The sequence below is a fragment of the Crocodylus porosus genome, unplaced genomic scaffold (genome assembly GCF_001723895.1).
Source record: "Crocodylus porosus isolate Cpor-Errol unplaced genomic scaffold, CroPor_comp1, whole genome shotgun sequence".
In the NCBI taxonomy this organism is placed as follows: domain Eukaryota; kingdom Metazoa; phylum Chordata; order Crocodylia; family Crocodylidae; genus Crocodylus; species Crocodylus porosus.
The window spans coordinates 113,367,646-113,374,311 of record NW_017728943.1 but is presented as its reverse complement, the minus strand read 5'-3'; the positions used below and the strand labels follow the sequence as shown (position 1 = coordinate 113,374,311).

At 41.1% G+C, this 6,666-nt stretch overlaps 1 protein-coding gene across 2 annotated transcripts in view; it reads left to right on the top strand.

Moving 5' to 3' along the window:
- The first annotated feature begins 662 nt into the window (after positions 1–662).
- TULP4 (tubby like protein 4) overlaps positions 663–6,666 on the top strand; it is a 237,071-nt gene continuing 231,067 nt past the window's right edge. Inside the window, exon 1 of one of the 2 annotated variants that reach the window (XM_019550024.1) lies at positions 663–948. The gene's annotated coding sequence lies outside the window, so the exon portion shown is untranslated. The remainder of the gene's footprint in view (positions 949–6,666) is intronic. The other variant, XM_019550023.1, reaches the window with a different exon arrangement.

Sequence of the window (6,666 nt, the reverse complement as noted above, 5' to 3'; positions counted from 1 at the left end):
TCTTATGCTTTCTATACCTTTGCCCCTACTGGTTATGTCCCCCAGAAGGGGTGTTTTATTGCAAAGAAAAATCAATAACACACAGAGAAAATATTATATAAATATTTAGCCTTATTGCCTTTTCTGGGATTAAAACTAAGCTGTTATCTCATTTTGCAAGCTGTTATTTTCTAAATTTGAATTGCTAGTTTTGCACTTCGCTAGGCCCAGGACAGTAGGTCAATCTAGGGCAGTTCCCCCTTTTTCCTCTTTATCAGCAAACTGCAGCAAATGCATTGGGTCATTACCTTGTAGCCTCCGGGTTCTGCGAAACTAACTCCCCCCTCAGAGTTAAATTAACCTCCTCCCAGAAGCCTCTTTGGGTCAGGCCTGAGTTAGGCCTCAACAATAAGGCTTTTAGACTGACAGTCCCAGTCAGTGTAGCTGCCATGTATCTTTGTTTCTGTCTTACAGTACTTTATTTGCTTAGGCCCTGTCTGCACTCTGAACTTTGGCCAGCAGAGGTGTGCCAACTACAGCCTCCTCTCATGGACTGTGCTCACTTGCTGTGATGACCAATCCATTGACATGGACATACTGTATTTACAAGAATCCAAGATGACTTCAAATTTTAAGATGACCCCCCAATATTTAGATTCTATACTTGGAAAATTATGGGGCCCCCCTCTTCTCTCCTGCTCAGTCTACCTAGGCTTGTCTGCAGGTCTCCCTCATACTCTCACCCAGCTGCATGGTTTTCCCTGTGCTCCTGATAATGCATACCCCTTTCCATGCAGGCAAGCCACCCTGGCCTGGGGCAGGCAGCAGCTCAACTCTGGCTTCACCCCCACCACACAGCTGGGACTGCAGCAGCTGTCTGCCCCAGCTGGTGCTTGAATCTCAGATGAGGCTCCTCACCCCCTGTGCTGACTGGAGGAAAAAACCTTGTCTTGGTTTCAAGTAAATATGGTAACTATGCCAACAGAAGGCTTTTATTGGGTTAGCTACTGTTATGTGTGGAGGTAATGCAGTGAAGCTGGCAGAAAAATCTTTTCTAGAGACATGTACTGCATCTCCACTAGGGGATTCATCCCCCACAGTTGTGCTGGCAAAGGTATGGGTGGCAACAACTCTGTGGTGTAAATATGCGCTTTCTTGCCATTTGATAATTGTGGACCAAGTAACTAGGATCTGTGTTCAGTTAACATGCCCTTTCTACTTTGGTGGTTGATAATCTCTCAGAAGAGAAATATTTATTTTTGTATCTTGGGTTTCAGCACAGTGATGTGTATTTCTCTCTCTCAAGTTTGCTGTGGCCAGTAACTGACTGAGCATCTTTTAGCCATACCTGTTCTTTGTTTTGCAGTGGAAATTCCTGTGAACAGTAAATGGGGAGTTTATGAATGAGTTTTGTCAAGCTAGAGGTCAAATTTTCTGAAATTTTCACTCTAATATTAAACATTAATATTTAATTTCAGCAGCTCCATATGGCACGTTCCACGTGAAGCTCTATTACATCTTTCTCCTTTTTATACAGTTATGTTGGAAATGGGTTGATCCATTCATAGAAATAACCCCTAAATTGGGATGTGCCTCATATAATCTTTATTGAAGGATGGTTCAAGTACATGCTGAAGTGTCTTTTTTATTACAATCCATTTTATACAGACAAAGAAGAGACGAAGGAGTACACCTTTATTTCCTCCTGTAATCCCCTGTTATCCTTGGTCCACGGACAATGGACAATCCTTGTTAATGGACAAAAACCCGACATGTCATGACAGCATTAGGAACTGGAGTGCCCTGTGGTGCTTAAATCCAAAAAGAAACCGGAATATACTGATCCTCTTAAGCTATAAAGTTGAAAGCCTGATGAGGATGTTTTCATGTAATTTGCTTTAATAGACTTTTGTGAGCTCAAGGGGCCACTGACGCTATAAGATTAAGATGTTACCTTGCCAAGCTGCTTACTAGAAAAAGCAGCAGGAGGTATATTTTCAAAGCAGAAAACAAAGAATATAGAATTGCATAGAAAGAAGGGTCAGAATGGGTTAAGAGTTATTAGATTACGTATCCATGATTTGTCTGTGTGAAGTGTGTGACAGAATAGTAATGACCAATCGAATAAACTCCTATTTCACAAGATGTCTTCAGAACTAGGTAATAAGAATCTATTTAAAAACTAAATTAGGTATATAATTCCATATATAACAAGGGACTAAGCCCAGGCTGTGTTTTTTTTAGTTAGTCAGATGCCAAAAACTAGGTACTTCATGCAAAATAGTTGTAAAATTTAAAGAGCCATATTTAAAAGATAAGTAAAAACCAACATTACACGCCAAATTGTAATTTTAATAACACAAAGAAGGAATGGAGTTAAAACTGTTTTTATGGCTTGAATCTGCAAATGCAAACACAAGATCACTTTCTTTGGAGTAGAGGGCATATTTAGGTCCTTATCTACATAGGGAGACCACATGGGAGCAGGCATTGTCTGCTGATGGTATTTGCAAATATAAAGCCAGAAATACAAGACTTAGACTATGCTAGGAAAAATTATCCATTTCTCAACACATTGTCTCATCACAGGTCCATAAATAATCAATTCAGAAGGCTTCATCATCACAGGCTGAAAGACCAGAGCTAAATGAAACTACTCCTCTTTCTGGAAGCGAGCAGGCTCCTTTACTTCCCCACTCCCCCCCGATATATCTCTAAACCTCCCAGTGATTTTTAGGGGTTTATTTGAATAAATTTAACAACTTTGAAAAGCTGCTGTTCCAGGACTTAAAAGTGGTATAGTTGGTTCTTTCAGCTCTGCTTTGTACAGTGACCTTTTTTGCCTTTCATGGGAGAGCATTCTTGATGGCCGTTCTCCGCAAACAGCCCTGCTCATTGACTTTATTGTGAACCTTTGTTTTTTTTCCCCTTACATTGTGCCCAAGTTTGCTTTTGGTATATTTTTTCTTCATTCTTCCTTACATCAGCTACAGAACAGAGGTTTTGGGTCAGGGTGAGGAGAGTGTCCTGTGCACTAGAAGTGCTCCTATAAAATAGGATGACCGTGCCACCAGAATGTTACACTGATGTACACAAGGTGAGGACCTGGCCTTCTGACCCTAGGTATCAACCAAAATGTATTTTGTCCCTGAAGGAACACTGATGTCAAGGCTTCCCTACCAATGCAGGATATTTAGGCAGCACTAAGATCTCATGGGTCAATAAAATAGGCAAAACGGCCCTTGGAGAGACCACCAGTTTCTTGGCATGTGGATACACTCCTGGCCTCTCGCCTTTTTGTGTTTCCTCTTCATTTGAGCAAAACTGCTTGTATAAATCTTAGTCCTATTGTGGGCTCTTTTGCAATCCTCCCAGTTTCTACAGTGGCCTCCATAATATTCATTCCTTCTTTATAAGGACATCTTTCCACAAGTGCCTTATATTATAGGCAGACAAGGTTCTTTGGGTTGGCCTATGTCCTTAGACCAACAGAACTACAACTGACACCCCTTAAAATATTATATTCCTATAACCTTGAGATCCCTTTATCCAGTACAGGGTATGGTTTCTCTGGGGGTGGGAGGGAGGGAGGGAGGGCAGAGAGACATGGTTGTGATGAGCATGAGGAACACTGGGGAACATTTCTGGAGAGTGGGATGCTTCAGAGTACAGTGAAATTACCAATGGCAGTTTCCTGGAGGAACGGGAATCTTTCCCTGATCCCATGCCCTAAGAATGAGAAGTGCCAGCTGTTTGAAAATCACAGAGCTGTCTGTTTTAATTATCAAAATGGTTCCAACCTACTGAAGGCTTTCTTTGTGGGAAGTGACTGATTTAAGAGCTTTAAACAGAGCAGTTTGTCTTGAACAAAGGGCTGCACAGTGGGAAGTTTCTGCCCACACGCACCATTTCACACCTACGATTAGGCTTACAGACACCACTAGGACTGCTTTGCAGGCTGCCGAAGCGTCCTTTTATTTCTATGTAACACAGTGCACTGAATTGACTACAGCAGTCACTCAGACTAAGTGATGAATGTGCCATTTACTAGGGTGTTAATTGAAATACATTTGTACTTCCTGGCAGAAAGTCTTCTTGGTTTATGGTTCCGACATTTTGAAGATGATGGTAGTTTTTCTTTGGGTTTTTCTTTTCCTTCCCCCGCTCTTCTTTGTTATCTTTCTTCCCTTCTCCCCTTACTCCCCACAACCTTTTATTTTTTTTTAACCTGCAATGTCCTGCAACACTCCTGCCTCAAAGAAGCATGTTGGGATTTTGGGGAGAGAGATCAGAGCTTTAATACATATTCATAACAGAAGTATTAAAAGAGACTGTGGCTAGACACTGGAGATAATCAGGAACCACACAGAACTGGTACAGGTGGTGGGGGCTATTTTTAGGCAGCACTATATTCCTAAGGGAAAGAAATTGCTCTGTAATTATTAGCAAGGTCATTGCAGTCATTTCAATGGCAAAGAAATAGCGGGAGTTGGGACCCATTGAAGTTTGGCTGAATGTAGTTAACAGTATACCATTGCATCTATTTTAAATAATAATGGCATCAGAGATCCCTTTTATAAAGATACCCGTCATGTCATAATGACAGTGAGCTTTCCAGGAGATATTTTACAGTCATAAATGAATGGTATTTTTCAGTCATATTTTAAGTTTTTCCATTTTTGGTAAGTTAACATGGTACATCACTGCTCTAAAGCAAAATTATCAGTGAGGTTTGTTTGCTGATGACTTAAAAAAAATACATTTCTTCTTTGAAGAACACAGACACACACAATCTGTAGGTTGTTAAGGTATATGTGGCTTACATAGTCCATTTGAAACTGGTTTGAAATGGGTTTGTTGCAGAAAAAGAAGTTTATTTTAAAACAAACAAAACAAAACCAACAAACCCCAAAATGAAGAATCATTGATCTATTTCCTAGAGCGTGGCTATAAACACCCTTATAGACTGGTTCAGAGAGGCATAAACCTTTTTTAGGTGACAGCTTACTTCATTAGATATCATCTTTATTTATTTTTTTTAACAGAGCATCTAACAAACTAGGCTGTCAGCAGTGGAAGGTCATGCCTGTCTGAACTAGATGGTCTCTTTTGTAGACATGGAATAGTGGCAGTGCAGAGCTCTACTTCAATCAGAAATGGAGCTGCAACAAATTGTGGGTTGTGGGGTAGAGTCTTTCTGGTTCATGATGACATACAGCATTGGCAAATTATTGTCACAGTGAGAGCCATAACCTTATGTCATTTCTTGCCGCCTGTGTTTTTAATTTGTCATCATATTGTTAATCTCCAGCTTCTCACTTAGAATTTCATATCACTGTTACAGTGACTACACAAAATAAAGGGAAAGTGATAGTGCTGCCTGTTACTAAGATTTCCCAACAGTTCCCATTCTGATGTCATTTTCTGTTGCTTATAGCTTCAACCACTTGGGCTAAAAATTTCCAAGTCAGGTGTTCAGCTGAGTGTTTTTTGTAAAATTGCTTCAGATGCTACTGAGAATGCACCTAAGAAAATTTGATTGTTTGTCCATGTTCAAAATATATTGGCACTTTACTGTTTTGGAGTAGGAACTTGAAATTGGTCTCAAGGATTGATTAGCCTATGAGTCAGGTTAATTGTCATTGTCCAAAAGGAGAGAAATTCAGGAGAGATATGACAAATTAGGAAAAGGAAACTTGACTTTAGATTATTAAATCATTTTTAAGGCAGCTAGCAAAGGTAAAAAGGCTTGAATATTTTAAAGTAGTATTATACCTACTCTACCTTCATCCTGTCAGTTGAATGCACTAAGGCCCTCATTTTGCATTTGGATGACTGCATGCAACACCTGCGGAGCCTGTTTGTATAAGAGCCTGCTGTCAAGTCAGATTGCAGGATTGTGGCCTTATTTATATATACAGATTGTAATTCTTGTGGTTGTCTGGGATATTTTTTGTATTACTGAGGTAGCAAAGGGGGTGTTTGCAAGATATTGTTGCATCTTGTGACCTTGAGGGTGGGCAGCATTTGTTTACTTCTAGGGAGTTGAAATCTGCTGGCCCAAATTTAAAGGTACAAAGAATCTGTAACTGTCCATCTTTTTAATGGCATTTGTGGGTGTTCAGGGCTTCTGACATTTAAGGCAGGAATCTGTTTAGTAATTTAAAAGTAGGGTGCATACCTTTGACTTAAGAAACAACTAAGGGAGGGAAAGACTGCAGCAAAACCTGGGTAGGTTACAGGGGTGGGCTAACAAAAACAGGATGTGTTTCAATACTGACAAGTGCAGGGTGCTGCACTTCGGCAGTAGTAACCAGCAGCACACTTATAAGATGGGAAACTATCTTCTTGAGAGCACGGAGGCAGAAAGGGATGTTGGAGTCATTATTGACTCCAAGATGAACATGGGCGGACAATGTGAGGTCACGGTTGGAAGGGCTAACCAGACCTTGTCGTGCATCCACAGGTGCGTCTCTGGCAGGGCCAAGGAGGTGATCCTCCCCGTCTACGTGACACTGGTCAGGCCACAGCTGGAGTACTGTGGTTCAGTTCTGTGCGCCCCACTTCAGGAGAGATGTGGACAACATTGAGAGGGTCCAGAGGAGGGCCATCCGCATGATCCGGGGACAACAAGGCAGACCCTACAATGAGAGACTGCGGGGCCTGAACCTGTTCAGCCTTCACAAG